Here is a 24,081-nt window from a genome sequence, read left to right as displayed (position 1 = left end):
AGGTGTAGACCTTGGATAGGGTGCTCTTTCCAAGAGCCAGTGCAGACTCGATGGGCCGAATGGCCTCCTTCTGCACTGTAAATTCTATGATGATGATAATCAGGAGGCTCGTTCAGCTTCCCCGGACGGTACAAGACCTCGTAATTGTAGGTGGAGAGTTCAATCCTCCACCGCAAGATCTTGTCGTTCTTAATCTTGCCCCGCTGTGCATTATCGAACATGAAGGCAACTGACCGTTGGTCCGTGAGGAGAGTGAATATCCTGCCGGCCAGGTAATGCCTCCAGTGTCGCACAGCTTCAACTATGGCCTGGGCCTCCTCTTCGACTGAGGAGTGGCGAATTTTGGAAGCATGGAGAGTGCGGGAGAAGAAAGCCACGGGCCTGCCCGCTTGGTTGAGGGTGGCCACCAGAGCTACGTCGGACACGTCACTCGACCTGGAAGGGGAGGGACTCGTCGATGGCGCGCATCGTGGCTTTTGCAATGTCTGCTTTGATGCGGCTGAAGGCCTGGCGGGCCTCTGTCGACAGGGGGAAGGTTGTGGACTGGATCAGGGGTCGGGCTTTGTCTGCGTAATTGGGGACCCATTGTGCATAATAGCTGAAAAACCCGAGGCAGCGCTTCAGGGCCTTGGGGCAATGAGGGAGGGGGAACTCCATAAGGGGGCGCATGCGCTCAGGGTCGGGGCCTATAACTCCATTTCGCACTACGTAGCCTAGAATGGCTAGACGGTCGGTGCTAAACATGCATTTATCCTTATTGTATGTCAAATTAAGGATTTTCGCGGTCTGGAGAAATTTGCGGAGGTTGGTGTCGTGGTCCTGCTGGTCATGGCCGCAGATGGTGACGTTATCCAGATACGGGAATGTTGCGCGTAAGCCGTACCGGTCAACCATTCGGTCCATCTCTCGCTGGAAGACCGAGACCCCGTTCGTGGCACCGAAGGGAACTCTTAAAAAGTGATAGAGCCGCCCATCTGCTTCGAAGGCAGTGTACTGGCGGTCACCATTATGGAGGGGTAGCTGGTTGTAGGCAGACTTGAGAGATCCACCGTGGAGAAAACCTTGTATTGCGTGATCCTGTTCACCAGGTCGGCTATACGGGGGAGAGGGTGCGCATCCAGCTGCGTAAACCTGTTGATGGTCTGACTGTAGTGTCCGGGAATGAAAATGGCGGTGACGAGGGCCAAAATGGCGGCGCCCCCCCGTCCAGCATGGTGTCCGGGGGGCAAAATGGCCACACCCGCAGGTCGCACGTGGCCTTCGGATAGGGGCGTGGCGGTGAGCGCTGGGCGGTCAGGGCCTGAAGGGGGGGTTGCCGATAGTCGCTGGAGACCGCGGCCACGGCGCGGGCCTGGCAGACCCCCACATAGTGGCCCTTCTTGCCGCACCCTTTGCAGGTGGCGGTGCGGGCCAGGCAGCGCGGGTGGGGATGATTCGCCAGCCCGCAGAAGAAACAGCGGGGTCCGGCGGCGTTAGTGGGCCGTCTCGCCGTGTAGACTTGCAGGGTCAGGGGGAAGGTCTGAGGGGCTGCCGCTGCAGGGTGCCACGCAGCCCAGGGGGCCGCTGCGCGATCGGGTGCAAAGGACAGTGCGTTTTTATAGGCAATGTCCATGGACCCTGCCAGGACCCGTGCCTCTGTAAGTCCCAGCGTGTCCCGTTCTAGGAGCCTTCGGCGGATATCGGGGGAAATCATACCTGCCACGAAAGCATCCCTGATCAAAAGTTCCATGTGCTCGCTCCCCAAAACTGGCGGGTAGCCACAGTTTCGGCCCAGCACCAGCAGCGCCCGCTTGAAGTCTTCGAACGTTTCCTCGGGGCTTTGCCGCCTCGTCGCCAGCAGGTGACGAGCGTAGACCTGGTTCACAGGGCGGATATAATGTCCTTCTAGCAGCTCGATCGCGGCAGCATAATTCGCCGCCTCCTCGATACGAGGGTAGATCCCCGTGCTGACCCGTGAGCGTAGGAGATGCATCTTTTGTCCTTCCGTGGGGGTGTCGGCGGCCGTGTCAAGGTAGCCTTTGAAGCACGCCAGCCAATGTTTAAAAATAGCAGCAGAGTTGTCCGCGTGGGGGCTGAGCTGAAGGCACTCCGGTTTGATACAGAGATCCATCCTTCCAACTGAAGTTGTAACAGATTAAATTGATGCGCAATCAATTACTCTCAAGACAAAGTGATTCATAACTGAAGGCTTTAATCTGCTAGAACTCTTCCCCAGCAGCTTCGAGACAGAAAGTGAAGGCTGCTGGGACGGCACCGCTTCTTATACTCCGCCTGTCAGGGCGGAGCTATGTACAACAGCCAATGGTAGACTCCTGGGTCTAACCAATGGTCATCCACCTCTTAGGTACCGCAATACCTGGTACTACCACACATGTTTTAATGTGGGTATGCCGCTGCACATCAGCAGACACCACGGTTCTTGACAGAGGGTAAGTCTATTTCCAGTGGCAGTGACTGGGGATCTCCCTACGCTGCAGCCTTCATCCACCATCACAGCTGTTGATACCATACGAGTATCTTCCATCTGATCCACTGTTGAGAACTTGTTTTGGATTGTGCTTTGTCTGGTACCACCCCTCCGACATTACCGTCATGGGTAACCCTGCCAGGAGCCTAAGAATCCTGACGACATCCATCTCAGGATCAATAGAATGTTCAAGCCTCTCCACAATGGCAAGGTGGCAATCCAAGGAAAGGATTCCCAATTATAATAACTCTGCCACCTATTGCCAAGGCTCCAAGCTCTGAATTACACTCCTTACACTTCCCCACATCTCTACCTCATTTTCTTCCCTTAAAGCATCTCTTAAAATCTACCTCTTTGACTAAGCTTTTGGTCATCAGTCACAATATCTCCTCAAGTGACTAAATGTCTTACCTTGTTAATGATGCTCCTGTGAAGCACCTCAGCATGTTTTATTATGTTAAAGGTGCCATATAAACACAAGCTGTTGTTGTCTTTTCAACACAGGTGTTAATATCCATCAGCATGTCAAGGTTTAAAATGCAAAGCTGAATCAGGTTAGCTCAGTTGACTGGATGGCTGATCCGTGAGGTAGGGTGATGGAAACAGAGGGTTCAATTCCTGTACCGGCTGAGGTTATTCATGAAGGCCCTGCCTTCTCAACCTTGCCCCTGGCTTTGAGGGGTAGTGATCCTCAGGTTCAATCACCACCAGTCAGCTCTCCCCCTCCAAGCGGAAAGCAGCCTATGGTCCTCTGGGACTTTCTTAAATCAATGGGATACATGTAAAATGAAGTCACTGCAGTAAGATAGATACGTAGTCACCATCTTCTCAAGGGCAGTTAGGGATGAGCAATAAATGTTGACCTAACCAGTGATGACTACATTCCCATGAACGGATAAATAAAAAAGAGTGACAGTCAATTTGTGCACAGGAATGTGATAATGAACGGACAATCCGGGCGGGAATTTCCAGCCACCCGGCGACATGTTTTGCGGCGGTGGAGGTAGCCCTCATTAGCCGATAGCGGGCTCTCTCCACAGCCAGGGAATCTGCAATCAATTCGCCGTGGGCAGGGCCAGGCAATGTGTGAAACTCTGGAAGAATCCCTCCTCTTTCTCAGTGATGTTGGTTGATGGGTAAATATTGGGCAGGACAACCAGGATAACTGTCCTTCTTCAACATAGTGTCATGGGATCTTTTACCTGTATCTGACAGCAGCAGCCAGGGCATTAGTCTAGTATCTCACCTGAAAAACGGCACACGGAGCAGTGCAGCACTCCGTCAGTACAGCACTCCCTCAGTGCAGCACTCCCTCAGTACAGCACTCCCTCAGTACTGCACTCCCTCAGTACTCCCTCAGTGCAGCACTCCCTCAGTACTGCACTCCCTCAGTGCAGCACTCCCTCAGTACAGCACTCCCTCAGTACTCCCTCAGTGCAGCACTCCCTCAGTACAGCACTCCCTCAGTACTCCCTCAGTGCAGCACTCCCTCAGTACTGCACTCCCTCAGTGCAGCACTCCCTCAGTACAGCACTCCCTCAGTACTGCACTCCCTCAGTGCAGCACTCCCTCAGTACAGCACTCCCTCAGTACTGCACTCCCTCAGTACTCCCTCAGTGCAGCACTCCCTCAGTACTGCACTCCCTCATTACTGCACTCCCTCAGTGCAGCACTCCCTCAGTACTGCACTCCCTCAGTACTCCCTCAGTGCAGCACTCCCTCAGTACTGCACTCCCTCAGTACTGCACTCCTTCATTACTGCACTCCCTCAGTGCAGCACTCCCTCAGTACTGCACTCCCTCAGTACTGCACTCCCTCATTACTGCACTCCCTCAGTGCAGCACTCCCTCAGTACTGCACTCCCTCAGTACTGCACTCCCTCAGTGCAGCACTCCCTCAGTGCAGCACTCCCTCAGTACTGCACTCCCTCAGTACTGCACTCCCTCAGTACTGCACTCCCTCAGTGCAGCACTCCCTCAGTACTGCATTCCCTCAGTGCAGCACTCCCTCAGTGCAGCACTCCCTCAGTACTGCACTCCCTCAGTACTGCACTCCCTCAGTGCAGCACTCCCTCAGTACTGCACTCCCTCAGTGCAGCACTCCCTCAGTACTGCACTCCCTCAATGCAGCACTCCCTCAGTGCAGCACTCCCTCAGTACTGCACTCCCTCAGTACTGCACGCCCTCAGTACTGCACTCCCTCAGTACTGCACTCCCTCAGTACTGCACGCCCTCAGTATGTGCAGCACTCCCTCAGTACTGCACTCCCTCAGTGCAGCACTCCCTCAGTGCAGCACTCCCACTGTACTGCACTCCCTCAGTGCAGCACTCCCTCAGTGCAGCACTCCCTCAGTACTGCACGCCCTCAGTACTGCACTCGCTCAGTGCAGCACTCCCTCAGTACTGCACTCCCTCAGTGCAGCACTCCCTCAGTACTGCACTCCCTCAGTGCAGCACTCCCTCAGTGCAGCACTCCCTCAGTGCAGCACTCCCTCAGTACTGCACGCCCTCAGTACTGCACTCCCTCAGTACTGCACACCCTCAGTGCGTGCAGCACTCCCTCAGTACTGCACTCCCTCAGTGCAGCACTCCCTCAGTACTGCACTCCCTCAGTACTGCACTCCCTCAGTGCAGCACTCCCTCAGTGCAGCACTCCCTCAGTGCAGCACTCCCTCAGTACTGCACTCCCTCAGTACTGCACGCCCTCAGTGCGTGCAGCACTCCCTCAGTACTGCACTCCCTCAGTGCAGCACTCCCTCAGTGCAGCACTCCCTCAGTACTGCACTCCCTCAGTGCAGCACTCCCTCAGTGCAGCACTCCCTCAGCACTGCATGCCCTCAGTACTGCACTCCCTCAGTGCAGCACTCCCTCAGTACTGCACTCCCTCAGTGCAGCACTCCCTCAGTGCAGCACTCCCTCAGTACTGCACTCCCTCAGTGCAGCACTCCCTCAGTGCAGCACTCCCTCAGCACTGCACGCCCTCAGCACTGCACGCCCTCAGTACTGCACTCCCTCAGTACTGCACTCCCTCAGTACTGCACTCCCTCAGTGCAGCACTCCCTCAGTGCAGCACTCCCTCAGTGCAGCACTCCCTCAGTACTGCACACCCTGAGTGCAGCACTCCCTCAGTACTGCACACCCTCAGTGCAGCACTCCCTCAGTACTGCACACCCTCAGTACTGCACTCCCTCAGTACTGCACACCCTCAGTGCAGCACTCCCTCAGTACTGCACTCCCTCAGTACTGCACTCCCTCAGTACTGCACGCCCTCAGTGCAGCACTCCCTCAGTACTGCACACCCTCAGTACTGCACTCCCTCAGTACTGCACACCCTCAGTGCAGCACTCCCTCAGTACTGCACTCCCTCAGTACTGCACACCCTCAGTACTGCACTCCCTCAGTACTGCACTCCCTCAGTACTGCACGCCCTCAGTGCAGCACTCCCTCAGTACTGCACACCCTCAGTACTGCACTCCCTCAGTACTGCACACCCTCAGTGCAGCACTCCCTCAGTACTGCACTCCCTCAGTACTGCACACCCTCAGTACTGCACTCCCTCAGTACTGCACGCCCTCAGTGCAGCACTCCCTCAGTACTGCACTCCCTCAGTACTGCACTCCCTCAGTACTGCATGCCCTCAGTGCGTGCAGCACTCCCTCAGTACTGTACTGGTGCATCGGCCTAGATTCTGCACTCAGGTTTCTGAAGGCGGTCTTGAACCCATAAGATTCTGATAAAGAGCTGTGAATATAAGCACTGTACTGTAGGTATTACAGCTTTGAGATGTCTTGAGGGCGTGAAAAGTCTTAGATAAATGCAAGTTATTTTCATTTTTAATGTTGAATGGAGAAAATAGTAAAATAAATTAATGGGATGTTGCAACTAAATGTCACTTCATCCAGCACCCAGAATAAATTACTGAAAATGATTGCGTTGTTTCAAAGTTAGCTGCCAACTAACCAAGAGGGAATGACATAGGCATGCTCCTACCCACGATTTGCTTTAGTACCGGGTTAAAACTGGTTATTCTTAGAGCAGAGTGGCGCAGCGGAAGCATGCTGATCCCATAACGCAGAGATCAATAGATCGAAACTATCCTGTTATCCAAATGCGCTCCTGGATTTTCCTTGTAGTAACTGCTTATCAGCTTCTGGGGCAGCACTGTGGCGCAGTGGTTAGCACTGCTGCCTCATGGCGTGTGATTCGGTCCTGGCCCCAGATCACTGTCCATGTGGAGTTTGCACATTCTCCCTGTGTCTGCGTGGGTTTCACCCCCACAACCCAAAGATGTGCAGGGGAGGTGGATTGGCCACACTGAATTGCCCCTTAATTGGAAAACAAATGAATTAGGTTAAATTTCTGATTTTTTTTGAATGGGTATTCTCTTGTTGGTCAACCAAATCTTCCTGGAAATTGAAAGTTTTGAAGAAAGTCACCAGCAGCTCTGGGAGGGCCACCAGAGGGGTGAGCATCACACCAGTTCCACACACACGCATCTGTACCGGGGAGGTGGGGAGCGGGGTTGAGGGGGGTTCTGTGTTATCCTAAAGGTTCACATAAAGGCCCCACTCATATAGTCATAGAAGTTTACAGCATGAAACAGACCCCTCGTTTACAGCATGAAAACAGACTCCGATTCCCTGAGTGAGCTTTAACACACCACCACATTGAGATCACTGACCTAAGAAGCTGAAATGTCCATAGAGATGGTCTACACCACTAGGGATACATTTAACATCAATTCCAACAAACGATTCTTCGATCCGCCAGCCGCGTTTTCCTGCTTGGCGCGCCTTCGCCAGCAGTGGGATCCTCCGTTTCAGCAGCCAGCCAATGGGATTTCCCATTGTGATCACCCCACAGTGAATTTATTTCATTTTTAAAAACTATTCACTGACTGAATAGCAGCTTCCCCTTCCCTTGTACAGCCGGGGCATGTCTGTGATGTGCTCTGACCGCTGGGAAACCCGTGGGCGTGGGTGCACTGCCGGCGGAACAAAGGTTCCCGCTGATGGAGACTTCCACTGAGAAGCTTCCTCTCACTTGCCAGCCATTCTCGAAAAAAAACATCTTGCAGGCCAGTGACAATTTTCAAACAGAACAACTCAATAGATTACATCTAAAAATGTTAGTGATGTCCCCTTCACTATGCTTAACCCTCAATCTACAAATTGTGTGGACTTCTCCCTCTCTCATTTGCCCTTCATTGTATTTTATCGCAGCACCCTTTATCTGAATGAAGCTTACTCTATTAGTGTGCATTACAGATTCTTGGATCTTCCTTTTTCTCAAGTCTGGGGGGCGAGGGCAGTGGGGGGGGAGGGGGGGGGCGTTGGACACACATTCCCAGAGTCAGTAAATCAGGAATGGGCCTCAGAAACCAGTGACATCAGATTTGTGCGACCACCATGCAGCGACAGGATGTCCCATGAGGAACACTGATTGGACAATGGGTGCAGGCCATATGGTAATGTAAATATGAGGCTGGCAGGGCCGCTTCAACCTTCCTCATTTCCCTTTTCCAATCCATCCCGCACTAAAGTACAGGTGTGACGCATAAAGCAGGCGGCGTGCTCTGCACTGGAACCTTGCTCAGAATGGAGGGTCCGAGGAGAGACCAAGGGCAGGATGGAGCCTGAAGGTGGTCTGAGGTAAGATTACCTTTGTATCTCCTCAGCACCAGTGTTGGCAGGAGCCTGTCTAATCTACAGCACCGTTCCTGTCGCTGCCCTGACCTCTGCTGGACACTTCCCAGGCCATGATGGGCCACCTGAACCACTCTGCTCCCTCAGCGGTCAGAGCACATCACAGACATGCCCCGGCTGTACAAGGGAAGGGGAAGCTGCTATTCAGTCAGTGAATAGTTTTTAAAAATGAAATAAATTTAAACCTTTTTTTCCAAGACTTTGACCAAAATGTGAGGCCGAATGTCAAATCTCTCTGCAGCCTCACCCCATCCCTATGTCTCCAAAGTCTTCCAAATGTCAACTTGTGTCCAATAACCCTCGTGCGAACAATGATGGGATGCTTTTCTGAGTTAAAGTTGCTTGATGAATGCAAGTTGTTGTTATATAGTACTGATTCGGATTTGCATAAGGTAATCTTTTCGTAATTAAACCTGAAGAGAGTCCGTGGGTGGTTGTCATGGGCAGGTTTCGCTGTGTACGGTGAAAGGAAACAGTGTTATATCACTCACAACTGCCTACCTTAAACAGAACAATTACAGAGCAAGCCTGGTTCTCACATTGTTGCTGGTGTAAATGAATAACATGATTGACATGTGCTTCAGGATTGTATCATAGAATCCCTACAGTGAAGAAGGAGGCCGTTTACCCCATTGAGTCTGCACCGACCATCCAAAAGAGCAGCCTACCTCGGCCCACTCACCCACCCTATCACTGTAACGTCGCACATTGATCATGGCCCATCCACCTAACCTGCACATCTTTGTATATCAGCCCAGTAATCTGTTACTATGCTTCATTACTGAGCAATTATCTATTACTTAAGTGAGGTGAGGCATATTTATATGTAGTCACAACAAGAGTTTGTAACCTCTTCCATTTCACCTGACTCGAGTCAAGAGTATGAATCCTGAATTTACTCTCCTTCTGTCTGTCACTGAATCAGTCCGGCCACCACACCAGAGGAAGAATTGAAAATCTATATTTCTCCTCTTTATGAAATGTTAACAGGCCATCCTTGAACATTTCATAGAATCATAGAAGCCCTAATGTGCCGAAGGAGACCATTCAGCCCATCAAGTCTGCACGACACTCTGAAGGAGCACCCGACCTAGGCCGATTCCCCCGCCCTAACCTGCACATCTTTGGACACTAAGGGGACTTGCCTCCTTTGGAAGAGATCTAAGATTTTCGGCAATTCTCAAGTTGGAACTCCGACAAAAAGCAAGGATATGCATGTTGTCATGACATGCACATAATGAGATACAGACAGGAAGCTAATGAACACGGAGAACAGGACATAACCAATCAGCAGGCAGAACACTTGGGGGTGGTTTCCCACTATAAAAGGCACGAGGCACTCACACTCCATCTCTTTCCACGAGGGACATCTACAGAGTGAGTCCGGTGTATATATCACGTAACGCATACAGCACGTGACTGGCTCAGTCAGACAGAGAGATCACACTTAGGTTAGCAGAGAGTCGAACTCACAGAGAACTGAGCTAACTGTGTGACAGGTTCAATAAATCAAATCGAACTAACGTCAAGGTCTGGAGTCTATTTCAGTTATAGCTGCATCCAGTTGCAGCCCGTGTTATCTCAGTGTGCTTAACACGACATGGTACCAGTAGACTGTTATCCTAAAGTGGCTTACCTCAATCTGTTCCGTGACGACCAGCAAATGTATCCTGGCACCATGGAGAAGATTCAGGCTCCTCAACTGCTGTGGACCTCCGGCAATCTCAGTGCCATCTGGCGGACTTTGAAGCAAAGGTTTCTGCTGTACATCGAAGCCTCAGACCTCGAGGGTGCGTCTGATGCAAGAAAGATCGCGCTTCTCCTCTCAACAGCGGGGATCAAGCCATCCAACTCTTCAACTCGTTTAACTTCACCGAAGGCCAGGACAAGACAAAGTTTCAGACCATCCTGGACAAGTTTGATAGTCATTGTGAAGTGGACACCAATGAAATCTTCGAGCGCTATATATTCAAACAACACCTAAAAGGTAAAGATGAATCTTTCAACTCCTTCCTAACTAATCTCCGTCTACTAGTGCTGTCCTGAAACTTTGGTGATATTGTGACTCCATGATCAGGGACCAATCGGAACAAGGTCCTGCTACGGCCTGATGCCACGCCTGTGGTCCATGCTCCAAGCCGGGTCCCGACTCCACTGAAGGAGTGCCTGAAGGCGCAGTTGAAGGATCTTCAGGACCAGGGCATCATTTCCAAAGTCACAGAACCGACTGACTGGGTCAGCTCGATGGTCTGTGTAAAAAAGCCTTCGGGGGAGCTGCGCATCTGTATTGATCCCAAGGATCTCAACCAGAATATAATGCGGGAACACTACCCCATCCCGAAGCGGGAGGAACTAACAAATGAGATGGCACACGCCCGGTTTTTCACAAAGTTAGATGCATTACACGGGTTCTGGCAAATCCAGCTGGATGAGTCCAGCAGAAGGCTCTGCACCTTCAACACACCGTTTGGCAGGTACTGCTATAATCGTATGCCGTTCGGCATTGTCTTGGCCTCAGAGATCTTCCATAGAATCATGGAGCAGATGATGGAGGGTATTGAAGGGGTTCGTGTGTATGTGGACGACGTTAGCATATGGTCCACGACCCCCGAAGAGCACATCTCTCATCTCCAGCAGGTATTCCGCTGTATCCATGCCAATGGCCTCAAGCTGAACAGGGCGTTTTGCTTTGGCATGTCGACACTTAAGTTCTTATGTGACCAGATATCTCAACAGGGTGTGCGCCCGGACGCAGACAAGGTTAAGGCCATCGAAGCCATGAAGACCCCTGAAGACAAGAAGGCGGTACTGCGTTTTTTAGGCATGGTAAACTTCTTGGGCAAGTTTATCCCAAACTTGGCCTCACACACCATGGCCCTCAGCCACTTGGTAAAAATGCCTTTGAGTGGCAGGCAGCTCATCAAGCAGAGTGGTTGGAGCTGAAAGCCAAGCTCACCACTGCACCTGTATTGGCATTTTTTGATCCTGACAGGGAAACAAAATTATCGACAGATGTGAGCCAGGACGGCATTGGCGCGGTGATGCTCTTGCGCGATGACACCTCATCCTGGGCACCGGTTGCCTACGCATCACGGGCAATGACATCCACCAAGCAGCGATATGCCCAAATTGAAAAGGAATGCCTGGGCCTGCTTACTGGAATTCTCAAGTTCCACGATTATGTCTACGGCTTGCCGATGTTCACTGTCGAGACGGGCCACAGGCCTCTGGTCCACAAGGACCTGAATGACATGATGCCCCGGCTGCAGCGCATCCTCCTCAGGCTCAGACGGTATGACTTTGAACTAGTGTACACGCCTGGCAAGGAGCTCATTATTGCCGATGCCTTGTCCCGCTCCATAACCTTGCCTGCTGACCCGCCGGCATTCATCCAACAGATCGAATCACAGGTACAGCTGTGGGCCAGCAACCTCCCGGCGTCGGATGTGAAGGTGATCAGCATTCGCGACGAGACGGCCAAAGACCCGCTTCTGCAGCGTGTCATGCGCCACCTCGCCAATGGCTGGCAAAAAGGGCAGTGCCCTCAATTCTTCAATTTGAAGGACGACCTGACGGTGGTTGATGGTATCCTCCTCAAGCTGGACCGCATTGTCATTCCACTCAGTCTCCAGAGCTTTGTGCTCCGGCAAATCCACGAGGGACATCTGGGTGTCGAGAAGTGCAGGCGCAGAGCCAGGCAGGCTGTCTACTGGCCTGGGATTAGTCAGGACATCTCAGATATGGTCCTCAACTGTCCGACCTGTCAGCGCTTCCAGCCAACACAGGGCAAGGAGATACTTCAGCAGCACAAAATTGTGACCTCCGTGTCATCCAAGGTGGGCATCGACCTCTTCCACGCCAATGGTCGTGATTATGTGCTCATCATCGATTATTTTTCCAACTACCCAGAAGTTGTGAAGCTCTTGGACCTCACATCCAAGACTGTCATCAAGGCCTGTAAGGAGACGTTCTCCAGGCATGGCATTCCACTCACTGTCATGAGTGACAACGGTCCTTGCTTCAGCAGGCAAGAGTGGTCAAGATTTGCCCAGTTATATCAGTTTTATCACGTCACGTCCAGCCCACACTATCCGCAGTCCAATGGGAAGGTTGAGAAAGGGGTGCACATAGTGAAGCAGCTCATCTGCAAGGCCGCGGATTCTGCTTCTGATGTCAACCTTGCGCTGTTTGCGTACAAGGCAACCCCTCTGTCTACCGGCATGTCACCGGCTCAACTCCTGATGAACAGAGACCTGCGGACGACTCTTCCAGCCATACACTTGCCTGATCTGGATCACCTCCCGGTGCTGCAGAAGGTGCAGAAACTCAGGGACCGGCAGAAGCAGGACTTTGACACTCATGCCACTGATTGGCCTGTGCTATCCCCGGCGGATGCTGTTCGGATCAAGCTACCTGATGGAGGCTGGTCAGCTCCAGCGGTTCTTGTCCGACAGGCTGCTCCTCGATCGAATGTTGTGCGTATGGCTGATGGCTCTGTTGTGCGGCGAAACAGACGGGCACTGCGCACAGTTGCCCGCCTGCAACCACATTCTTCGTTGTTTCCATCTGTTATTGTGCCACCTCCTGATACCTCGAACCATGAGGCCACCAGTCCGGCTTCAATCCCGCCTATCAAGATGCTGTCGTCCCCACCGCCACCTCTCCGGCGGTCGACCAGGATCAGACGCAAGCCCCAGAGACTGGACTTATGAACATTTGTTTTGTTTGCTATGTTCTGTTTTCGCACATTAGACACCTGTTTTCACATGTACATATGTTCCCATCTGCCATCTCATGTAAATACATTAGGTTTTTGGCCTACACATGTAAATACTTTCACATAGGCCATAGAAAAACATTTCAAAAGGGGAGATGTCATGATATGCAGACATGCACAGAATGAGATACAGACAGGCAGCTAATGAACACAGAGAACAGGACATAACCAATCAGCAGGCAGAACACTTGGGGGTGGTTTCCCACTATAAAAGGCACGAGGCACTCACACTCCGTCTCTTTCCACTAGGGATATCTACAGAGTGAGTCCGGTGTATATATCACGTAACGCATACAGCACGTGGCTAAGAGCTAGTTTGGTTCAGTCAGGCAGAGAGATCACACTTAGGTTAGCAGAGAGTCGAACTCACAGAGAACTGTGCTGACTGTGTGACAGGTTCAATAAATCAAATTGAACTAACTTCAAGGCCTGGAGTCTATTTCAGTTATAGCTGCATCCAGTTACAGCCTGTGTTATCTCAGTGTGCTTAACACGACACATGTGACCCAAGTGATCTACCTGCACACATGGATATTTAACTAAAAAACTGAATCCAATTCTCTGACCAATCCGATCAGATGAAGTGATTTCTCGACCTGTTCCAAACTTATCTCGTCAGATTCTCAGCTCTGAGACCTGTACAGCTGCATCACCAGGTTGAACTGACAAACAAGGGGCTGGGAATATCCGTGAGGTTTCTCCACGACTGCAAAGTCTACCACCACCTCAACAGAATCCCCCACATGTATGATTCCATCATTGGTTCATTTCCATGGCGCAGGCATTTCAAAATAAACTGGAGATGCACTGGGTGTGAAATCCCACAAGAAGGATGAGCTGGAGAGACAACCTCAGCACCAATGGAATGAATATGAGAGTCAACGTGAGAGAATCCATCAAACAAACATCACCACACAAATTGAAACTCCTTCAAGCAGATGACATGTTGGCAGGAGGGTACTATTCTGACTCAGTGGAGAATGACAATTCCCATACAATATATGGAATGGTACAGATCTCATTACTAGGCACAGAAGGTGTACTCCCCCTTCCCAAATGATGTAGTACCTTTGTCATTGGCTGTCCCTCAATTCTACCATGGTTTTCATGTGACTGAACAGATGGATTCTCGACTCGTAGATCTTTGGGAACAGGGAGTAAGGATGCCCCATGAGGCAGCGGGACCCAGAGTGCAGGCTTTGCTTCCTTTTCATTCCCTCTCTGCTGCTGCTCTGCCTCATCATTAATACATTGAGACTCAAAGTGCGAAGTAGCTTGAGGTTTTCACCATTTCAGACCTTAAGGAACTCCCCCCCCCAGTCATTAATGTCAATACTGCACAACACTTCAAGGAGAGTTTCAGAGTGCCTTTGAAACTTATTGAGCTAGGCCATTCAAGGATAATATCAGAAAACATTGCTTCACACAAAGGATAGTGGAAATCTGAAATTCACGCCCACCAAAAAGGGGAGGCAGTGGCGTAGTGGTGTTGTCACTCGACTAGATTAGACTAGTAATCCAGAGACCCAGAGTAATGCTCTAGGATCCTGGGTTCAAATCCCGCCATGGCAGACGGTGAAATTTGAATTTTTAAAAATCTGGAATTAAAAGTCTAATGATGAGCAGGAAACCATTGGCGATTGTCATAAAAACCCAACTGGTTCACTCATGTCCTTCAGGGAAGGATATCTTCCATCTTTACCCGGTCTGGCCTACATGTGACTCCAGACTCACACAGCGATGCGGTTGACTCTTAACTGCCCTCCTCTTAAATGACCTAGCAAGCCACTCAGTTCACCGGCAATTAGGGATGGGCAACAAATGCTGAACCAGCCCACATCCCAAGAACAAATTTTTTTTAAAGCCGCTGAAGCTATTGAGGCCAATTGAAATTTTCAAAGCAGAAATGATTGATTTTCCGTAAGCAAACGGCTGCAGAAACAAGATTGGTGGATGCAGTTAAGATACAGATCAGCCAAGATCCATCTTTCATTATATTCATTCTTGTTGGGTGAGCGTCACTGTCAAGGTCAGCATTTATTGTCCATCCCTAATTGCTCTTGAGCAGAGGTTGGTGAGGCTCCTTCTTGGCAACAGATTGGCTTACTGAGCCATTTTAGAGTCAATTAGTTTACTGTGGAACTGGAACGACATATAGTCCAGACCTGCCGTGCAGAGTATCTGTGGCAGACTTGTGGCTTGTAAACATAGCCCCCAATGTTTTTCCCAGGAATCGAGTCCTGGGACCCTTTAAGGAGATTCTGCATTCTGGGAAGAGCTGTGATTTGGAATAGGCATTAAAGTGACATTCTGTCTGACCTTGATTGGTTGGTTGGGTGTCAAAGAGCCTGCAGCTCAGTTTTACACAGAGTAAGGAGTTCTTGAGGTGTCCTGGACAACACTGCACTCACCCCCAACACCACCAATCACTAATCAACTGTTTATTCATCTAATTTCTGTTTACAGGATTTTGCGGCATATAAAATTGTCACTAAACATTGGCCTGAATTTTTCGCCCGTTGGGCACGCTCGCTCAGCGGACTTGGAGGCGGATGCTAAACGCATTCCCTGCCGTGGTCATTTCCATCGGTGGATGGTCCTGGAGTGCAATTTCAAGCTGGCTGGTCAGTTAATGACCAACCAGTGCGAAATTGTGACAGACTGAGCGCTGCTGGAAAGGGTAGAAAGAGGGCAGGCACCAAGAAAGGGAGGGTACGATCTGGCATTTCGAACATCCTCCGTCGGAGCGGGCAGCCGCTGTGGAGCAGTCAAGCATAGGCCTCATCCCCAGACACATTTGTTAATTTTATTGCAGCCCTGACAGTTCATCTCGCCCTGGGTCGAGGGTGAAGTTAAAATGTGAAGGCCGCCTGGCCAATCGGCACACCCGCCAGCTGTGAAATCAGACGGGCCGGATAAAATTGCTTTCAATTGGCCCCTTAATGGGCAAAATTGCCTGCTTGTTTCTCAGTGAGCACACTTCTGACTCTTGTGCATGCCTGCCAGTCAAAATATTGCGCAAGTGTGCGATGATGTGGGATATGCACCCAATGTCTTCTCCAACAATATCACACGATTCTGAGGTGGGCGCGTGCTTGTCCGATCAACATACAATTCTGGCCATGTCTACAAAATAATCACCAAGCTTTCACTGTACCTGACTCTCTTATATATTTTGATAGACGTAATAAGGTAACATATCAATGCAAGCCTTTCATTCTTAGGCTCATGCACTGAGATCCTTGCTCACAGTGATGGCATCAGCTCACCAAGTTGGGGATTCTCTCAAATCATCCAATCCCTGCATACCGTGATCTAGACTTCAAATCATCCAATCCCTGCATAATGTGATCTAGGCCTGAAATCATCCAATCCCTGCATGCTGTGATCTAGGCTTGAAATCATCCAATCCCTGCACATTGCGATCTAGGCTGGAAATAGGGGCAGGTTTAGCACAGTGGGCTAAACAGCTGGCTTGTAATGCAGAACAAGGCCAGCAGCACGGGTTCAATTCCCATACCAGCCTCGCCGAACAGGCGCCAGAATGTGGCGACTAGGGGCTTTTCATAGTAACTTCATTGAAGCCTACTTCTGACAATAAGCAATTATTATTATTATTATTATTATTATTATTATTAATAAATCATCCAATCCCTGCATACTGTGATCTAGTTCTCTAATCATCCAATCCCTGCACGCCGTGTTCTAGGTCTCAAATCATCCATTCCCTGCTCACCGTGATCAAGGTCTCAAATCATCCAATCCCTGCACACCGTGATCTAGGTCTCAAATCATCCAATCCCTGCATACCGTGATCTAGGTCTCAAATCATCCAATCCCTGCACACCGTGATCTAGGTCTCAAATCATCCAATCCCTGCATACCGTGATCTAGGTCTCAAATCATCCAATCCCTGCATACCGTGATCAAGGTCTCAAATCATCCAATCCCTGCACACCGTGATCAAGGTCTCAAATCATCCAATCCCTGCACACCGTGATCAAGGTCTCAAATCATCCAATCCCTGCATACCGTGATCTAGGTCTCAAATCATCCAATCCCTGCATACCGTGATCTAGGTCTCAAATCAACCGATCTCTGCATACCGTGATCTAGGTCTCAAATAATCATCCAATCCCTACATAGCGTGATCTTGACTTCAAATCATCCAATCCCTGCATACTGTGATGCAGGTCGATACCTCAGTGCAGTACAACAGAACTTTCAGATGAGATATTAAACCGAGACCCTGTCGACCCTTTTGGATTGGTTTGTTGTCATGTGTACCGAGGTACAGTGAATTTTTCTGCGAGCAGCTCAACAGACCATTAAGTACATGAAAAGAAAAGGAAAATAAAAGAAAATACATAATGGGGCAACACAAGATATACGGCATCAGGTGAAGCATAAACGAGTGTAGAGTTAACCAGGTCAGTCCACAAGAGGGTCATTTAAGAGTCTGGTAACAGCGGGGAAGAAGCTGTTTTTGAGTCTGTTCATGCGTGTTCTCAGACTTCTGTATCTCCTGCCTGATGGAAGAAGTTGAAAGGGGGAGTAAGCCGGGTGGGAGGGGTCTTTGATTAAGCTGCCCGCTTTCCCAAGGCAGCGGGAGGTGTAGAGTCAATGGATGGGAGGCAGGTTCATGTGATGGACTGGGCGGTGTTCGCGACTCTCTGAAGTTCCTTGCGTTCTTGGGCCGAGCAGTTGCCATACCAGGCTGTGATGCAGCCAGATAGGATGCTTTCTATGGTGCATCTGTAAACATGAAAATGAAATGAAAATCGCTTATTGTCACAAGTAGGCTTCAATGAAGTTACTGTGAAAAGCCCCTAGTCGCCACATTCCGGCGCCTGTTCGGGGAGGCTGTTACAGGAATTGAACCGTGTTTGCTGGCCTGCCTTGGTCTGCTTTCAAAGCCAGTGATTTAGCCCTGTGCTTTGGTAAGAGTTAATGTGGACATGCTGAATTTCCTTAGTTTCCTGAGGACGTTTAGGTGCTGCTGTGCTTTCTTGATGGTAGCGTCAACGTGGATGGAGCAGGACAGATTTTTGGAGATGTGCACCCCTAGGAATTTGAAACTGCTAACCATCTCCACCTCAGCTCCGTTGATGCAGATAGGGCTGTGTACAGTACTTTGCTTCATGAAGTCAATGACCAGCTCTTTAGTTTTGCTGACATTGAGGGAGAGATTGTTATCACTGCACCACTCCACTAGGTTCTCTATCTCCCTCCTATATTCTGACTCGTCGTTATTCGAGATCCGGCCCACTATGGTCGTTGTCATGATATGCAGACACACACATAATGATATACAAACAAGCAGCTAATGGACACAGAGAACAGGACATGACCAATAAGCAGGCAGGACACTCAGGTGTGGGATCTGACTATAAAAGACACGAGGCACTCACACGCCACCTCTTTCCACTGATGAACATATAGAGAGTCAGTCAAGGGTGTTGTTACCATCTCACACCTCCACCACGTGGCTCAGAGCTAGTCTGGTTCAGTCAGACAGAATAACCACACTTAAGTTAGCAAAGAGTCGAACTCACAGAGAACTGTGCTAACTGGGCTATTAGTTCAATAAACTTGATTGAACTAACTTCAAAGTCTGGAGTATCTTTCTGATCTAAACTGCATCCAGTTGCAGCCAGTGTTAGACCAGTGTCTAACACGGCAGTCGTATCGTCAGCAAACTTGTAGATGGAGTTGGAACCAAATGTTGCCACGCAGTCGTGTGTGTCCAGGGAGTATAGTAGGGGGCTAAGTACGCAGTCTTGTGGGGCCCCGGTATTGAGAACTATTGTGGAGGAGGGGTTGTTTATTCTTACTGATTGTGGTCTGTGGGTCATCAAGTCGAGGATCCAGTTGCAGAGTGAGGAGCCAAGTTCTAGGTTTTGGACCTTACCAACTGAACATAAATGATCTTGGAGAACGATGCGAAGAAGAGCTTCAATCCAAATCACTAAATTGAATGATCTAGTCATTTAACATTGCTGCCTTTCGATTTGTTCTGTGCAAATTAGCTACCCTTTCCACATTACAACAGTAGCCTGCACTTCAAAAGAATCTCATTAGCTGTAAAAGTGTTTTAAGGCATATTGAGGTTGTGAAAGGTGCTATATAAATGCAAATCTTTCTATCCTTTCTTTACTCTGACAATTACTCCCAGTGACGAGGGGGACGAGGTTAAACTCCTGTCGACTGTCAGCATTACGTGCATGGTGACATGACCCACTGTCAATGCCAATGCCGTCATGACCCAATGTCATTCAATGTCCGTGGGACCTGTTTCCATCTCATGATGTTGAAAACACATGACCCTGAACTTTTCAAACTTACGCTTGTAAAATGTTGCAATATTCATTCTGCTCCGACCTCGAGTCTTGCCCTGGGATATGGATCGCAATCTCCCTATGAAACCACTGCAGCAAGCTTTCAGAACATAACAACCGTCAATCATTAACACCCAGGCAACTCTCCCAGAATCTGCTGCAGCATTATAGATGTATTAACGTTTGTACTTTTGGAAGCAGTGCAGAAAGCTATTCTACATTGGAATTTTAATTAATTTCGGATTTGACATGCGAACCGACTGACTCCTCTCTTTGTCCCACTCCTGCGTTGGTTATAACAGAGTTTGAATTTGAACAAAGATGTGACACTGCCAATTCAACGTGTACTTAACTGTGTACAGCTTGGTCTAAGAATTAAGCCAGCCAGATTTCTTGGGTTAACAAGTAAGGAGTTATTTGTAACTAGATACAGAAATTATTAACCAAAAGATTTAAAATGTATGAAAATGTCCAACTTCTCACTAATGCAGAAACACACACACAGCTTACCCAGGCATGAACAAAAAAAAGGTTTACAGAGTATCAGATGTTAAAACCAGGCCAAGTAAAAAAGGTAACATCAGAATAATTATTCACTGATTTTCCGAATGCTTGTCCACAGCTAGGCAGTCACTTTCCACAGTGTCCGCTTGTGCTTTGGTTTCTCACTGAAGCAGTCGCTCTGCAGTCATGGTTGGCCGATTCTCTTTTAACTTGGAAACAGTGGTGTTGAGTTGAAATTGTCCTTTCAGAATTAACCCTAACCCTAACCCTAACTTGCAGCAATGAGGTCTTCTGGTGGGTTTTCAAACCACAAAGAGGGCTCAGCTTTATTGAGAGAGGTTTCAGATAGAGTGGAGGTGGCCCTACTGCCCCTGTGGCAGTCTCTGTCTGATGGTTCAAATCCAGTTCCTTTTACACCCAAGAGTTAGGTCATGAGACCTCGCTCTGGTTTCAAACCTGGGCATTTCTTAGCCACTGGGTGGGATTCTTCATTTGCCGAAATCACGAAAGACGATTGGGTGCAGAATAGCTTCCAACGTCGAATTGCGGCAGGCGCCGGTTTGACGTCAAATTGACACCCCGAAAATGGCGTAAATGTAATGCTTGCCGTGTGGGGTTAAAGTACAGTAGGCATATCATTAGTGGACCTGACACCCTATTCACCGGGGCCTCTGAGATTCACTGCCGCTAATGTGCCGGCTTCCCGGATGTGTAGTTCGCTTGTGCTCTCAAAAGTCGTGGACCTGGCGTCGTGGCTACTGAGCGAGAGAGAGGAGGTAGGAAATGGCGTGGAGTGACTGCGGGCTGCTGGCCTGGACACCGGCTGTGTTGGCTGCGGCGGGGGGACCCCTGCCAGGGCCGGACAGACAGGGTCCCCTCCCCACAGGACTCAGGCGATGCCTGGGCACCAAACGCTAGCAGAGGCTGGTTTAGCACAATGGGCTAAACAGCTGGCTTGCAATGCAGAACAAGGCCAGCAGCGCGGGTTCAATTCCCATTCTGGCATCCCCGAACAGGCGCCGGGATGTGGCGACTAGGGGCTTTACACAGTAAATTCATTGAAGCCTACTTGTGACAATAAGCGATTATTGTTATTATTATTATTACGGTGGCCATCTTGCTGCGTACCCACTGACTATTCACCCCGGTCCCTGGTTCTACACAGACGGGGCATGGGGACATGCGTGGGGGAGGGACATGCATGGGAGGGCCCACATTGACACCCACGGCCACCATGTAGCCCATGGACCCTGGCTGGGCACGCGAGTATGCGCCCTGCTAACATGTTGGCCTTTCACCCCCTGCAAACAATGGTTTTTAGCGCTCAACCTGAAATACTGGCCGCCGTGGCGATGGTCGTAACCCTGTGAGGTGTCCTACGGCCGCGTGAGTGGGGGCCACTCGGAGAGCAGGAGGAAGCTGCAGCAGCGGAGCAGGAAGCAGCGGAACGGCCAGCATAGGTGCAGGCTGCAGAGGAAAGGGTTGCAGAGGAACGGGCTGCAGAGGAACGGGCTGCAGAGGAACGGGCTGCAGGGGAACGGGCTGCAGGGGAACGGGCTGCAGGGGAACGGGCTGCAGGGGAACGGGCTGCAGGGGAACGGGCTGCAGGGGAACGGGCTGCAGGGGAACGGGCTGCAGGGCAACGGGCTGCAGGGGAATGGGCTGCAGAGGAAAGGGCTGCAGAGGAATGGGCTGCAGGGGAATGGGCTGCAGGGGAACGGGCTGCAGGGGAACGGGCTGCAGGGGAACGGGCTGCAGGGGAACGGGCCGCAGAGGAACGGGCTGCAGAGGAACGGCTACAGGGGAACGGGCTGCAGAGGACCGGGCTGCAGCGGCCGGGCTGCAGAGGACCGGGCTGCAGGGGACCGGGCTGCAGAGGAAAGGGCTGCAGAGGAACGGGCTGCAGGGGAACGGGCTGCAGGGGAATTGGCTGCAGAGGAAAGGGCTGCAGAGGAATGGGCTGCAGGGGAACGGGCTGCAGGGGAACGGGCTGCAGGGGAACGGGCTGCAGGAGAACGGGCTGCAGGGGAACGGGCCGCAGAGGAACGGGCTGCAGAGGAACGGGCTACAGGGGAATGGGCTGCAGGGGAACCCGTTGCAGAGGAACGGGTTGCAGGGGAACGGGCTGCAGAGGAACTGGCTGCAGAGGAACGGGCTGCAGAGGAACGGCTACAGGGGAACGGGCTGCAGTGGACCGGGCTGCAGCGGCCGGGCTGCAGAGGACCGGGCTGCAGGGGACCGGGCTGCAGAGGAACGGGCTGCAGAGAAACGGGCTGCAGGGGAACGGGCTGCAGGGGAACGGGCTGCAGAGGACCTGGCTGCAGCGGATCGGGCTGCAGAGGACCGGGCTGCAGGGGACCAGGCTGCAGGGGACCGGGCTGCAGGGGAACGGGCTGCAGGGGAACTGGCTGCAGAGGAACTGGCTGCTGAGGACCGGGCTGCAGGGGAACGGGCTGTAGGGGAACGGACTGCAGAGGAACGGGCTGCAGAGGACCGGGCTGCAGGGGAACGGGCTGCAGGGGAACGGGCTGCAGGGGAACGGGCTGCAGGGGAACGGGCTGCAGAGGACCGGGCTGCAGCGGACCGGGCTGCAGAGGAACGGGCTGCAGCGAAACGGGCTGCAGGGGAACGGGCTGCAGGGGAACGGGCTGCAGGGGAACGGGCTGCAGAGGACCGGGCTGCAGCGGATCAGGCTGCAGAGGAACGGGCTGCAGAGAAACGGGCTGCAGGGGAACGGGCTGCAGGGGAACGGGCTGCAGGGGAACGGGCTGCAGGGGAACGGGCTGCAGGGGAAAGGGCTGCAGAGGACCGGGCTGCAGCGGACCGGGCAGCAGAGGAACGGGCTGCAGAGGATCGGGCTGCAGAGGAACGGGCTACAGAGGACTGGGCTGCAGAGGATCGGGCTGCAGGGGAACGGGCTGCAGAGGAAAGGGCTGCAGAGGAACGGGCTGCAGGGGAACGGGCTGCAGGGGAATGGGCTGCAGAGGAAAGGGCTGCAGAGGAATGGGCTGCAGGGGAACGGGCTGCAGGGGAACGGGCTGCAGGGTAACGGGCTGCAGGGGAACGGGCTGCAGGGGAATGGGCTGCAGAGGAAAGGGCTGCAGAGGAATGGGCTGCAGGGGAATGGGCTGCAAGGGAACGGGCTGCAGGGGAACGGGCTGCAGGGGAACGGGCTGCAGGGGAACGGGCCGCAGAGGAACGGGCTGCAGAGGAACGGGCTACAGGGGAACGGGCGGCAGGGGAACCGGCTGCAGAGGAACGGGTTGCAGGGGAACGGGCTGCAGGGGAACGGGCTGCAGAGGAACTGGCTGCAGAGGAACGGGCTGCAGAGGAACGGCTACAGGGGAACGGGCTGCAGAGGACCGGGCTGCAGCGGCCGGGCTGCAGAGGACCGGGCTGCAGGGGACCGGGCTGCAGAGGAAAGGGCTGCAGAGGAACGGGCTGCAGGGGAACGGGCTGCAGGGGAATGGGCTGCAGAGGAAAGGGCTGCAGAGGAATGGGCTGCAGGGGAACGGGCTGCAGGGGAACGGGCTGCAGGGGAACGGGCTGCAGGAGAACGGGCTGCAGGGGAACGGGCCGCAGAGGAACGGGCTGCAGAGGAACGGGCTACAGGGGAATGGGCTGCAGGGGAACCCGTTGCAGAGGAACGGGTTGCAGGGGAACGGGCTGCAGAGGAACTGGCTGCAGAGGAACGGGCTGCAGAGGAACGGCTACAGGGGAACGGGCTGCAGAGGACCGGGCTGCAGCGGCCGGGCTGCAGAGGACCGGGCTGCAGGGGACCGGGCTGCAGAGGAACGGGCTGCAGAGAAACGGGCTGCAGGGGAACGGGCTGCAGGGGAACGGGCTGCAGAGGACCTGGCTGCAGCGGATCGGTCTGCAGAGGACCGGGCTGCAGGGGACCAGGCTGCAGGGGACCGGGCTGCAGGGGAACGGGCTGCAGGGGAACTGGCTGCAGAGGAACTGGCTGCTGAGGACCGGGCTGCAGGGGAACGGGCTGTAGGGGAACGGACTGCAGAGGAACGGGCTGCAGAGGACCGGGCTGCAGGGGAACGGGCTGCAGGGGAACGGGCTGCAGGGGAACGGGCTGCAGGGGAACGGGCTGCAGAGGACCGGGCTGCAGCGGACCGGGCTGCAGAGGAACGGGCTGCAGAGAAAAAGGCTGCAGGGGAACGGGCTGCAGGGGAACGGGCTGCAGGGGAACGGGCTGCAGAGGACCGGGCTGCAGCGGATCAGGCTGCAGAGGAACGGGCTGCAGAGAAACGGGCTGCAGGGGAACGGGCTGCAGGGGAAC

The 24,081-nt window shown here is 52.3% G+C and overlaps 1 long non-coding RNA gene across 1 annotated transcript in view; it reads right to left on the bottom strand.

Annotated features, from left to right (window-relative positions):
• The window catches only part of LOC140430047 (uncharacterized), a 129,885-nt gene extending 110,513 nt beyond the window's left edge, over positions 1-19,372 (bottom strand). The window contains exon 1 of the long non-coding RNA XR_011949301.1: positions 19,294-19,372. This is a non-coding gene — a long non-coding RNA (uncharacterized lncRNA). The remainder of the gene's footprint in view (positions 1-19,293) is intronic.
• Between the last annotated feature and the right edge of the window lie 4,709 nt (positions 19,373-24,081).

This window comes from Scyliorhinus torazame, chromosome 1 (genome assembly GCF_047496885.1).
Source record: "Scyliorhinus torazame isolate Kashiwa2021f chromosome 1, sScyTor2.1, whole genome shotgun sequence".
NCBI classification, from domain to species: Eukaryota; Metazoa; Chordata; class Chondrichthyes; order Carcharhiniformes; family Scyliorhinidae; genus Scyliorhinus; species Scyliorhinus torazame.
This window is presented reverse-complemented; position numbering and strand designations above follow the sequence as displayed.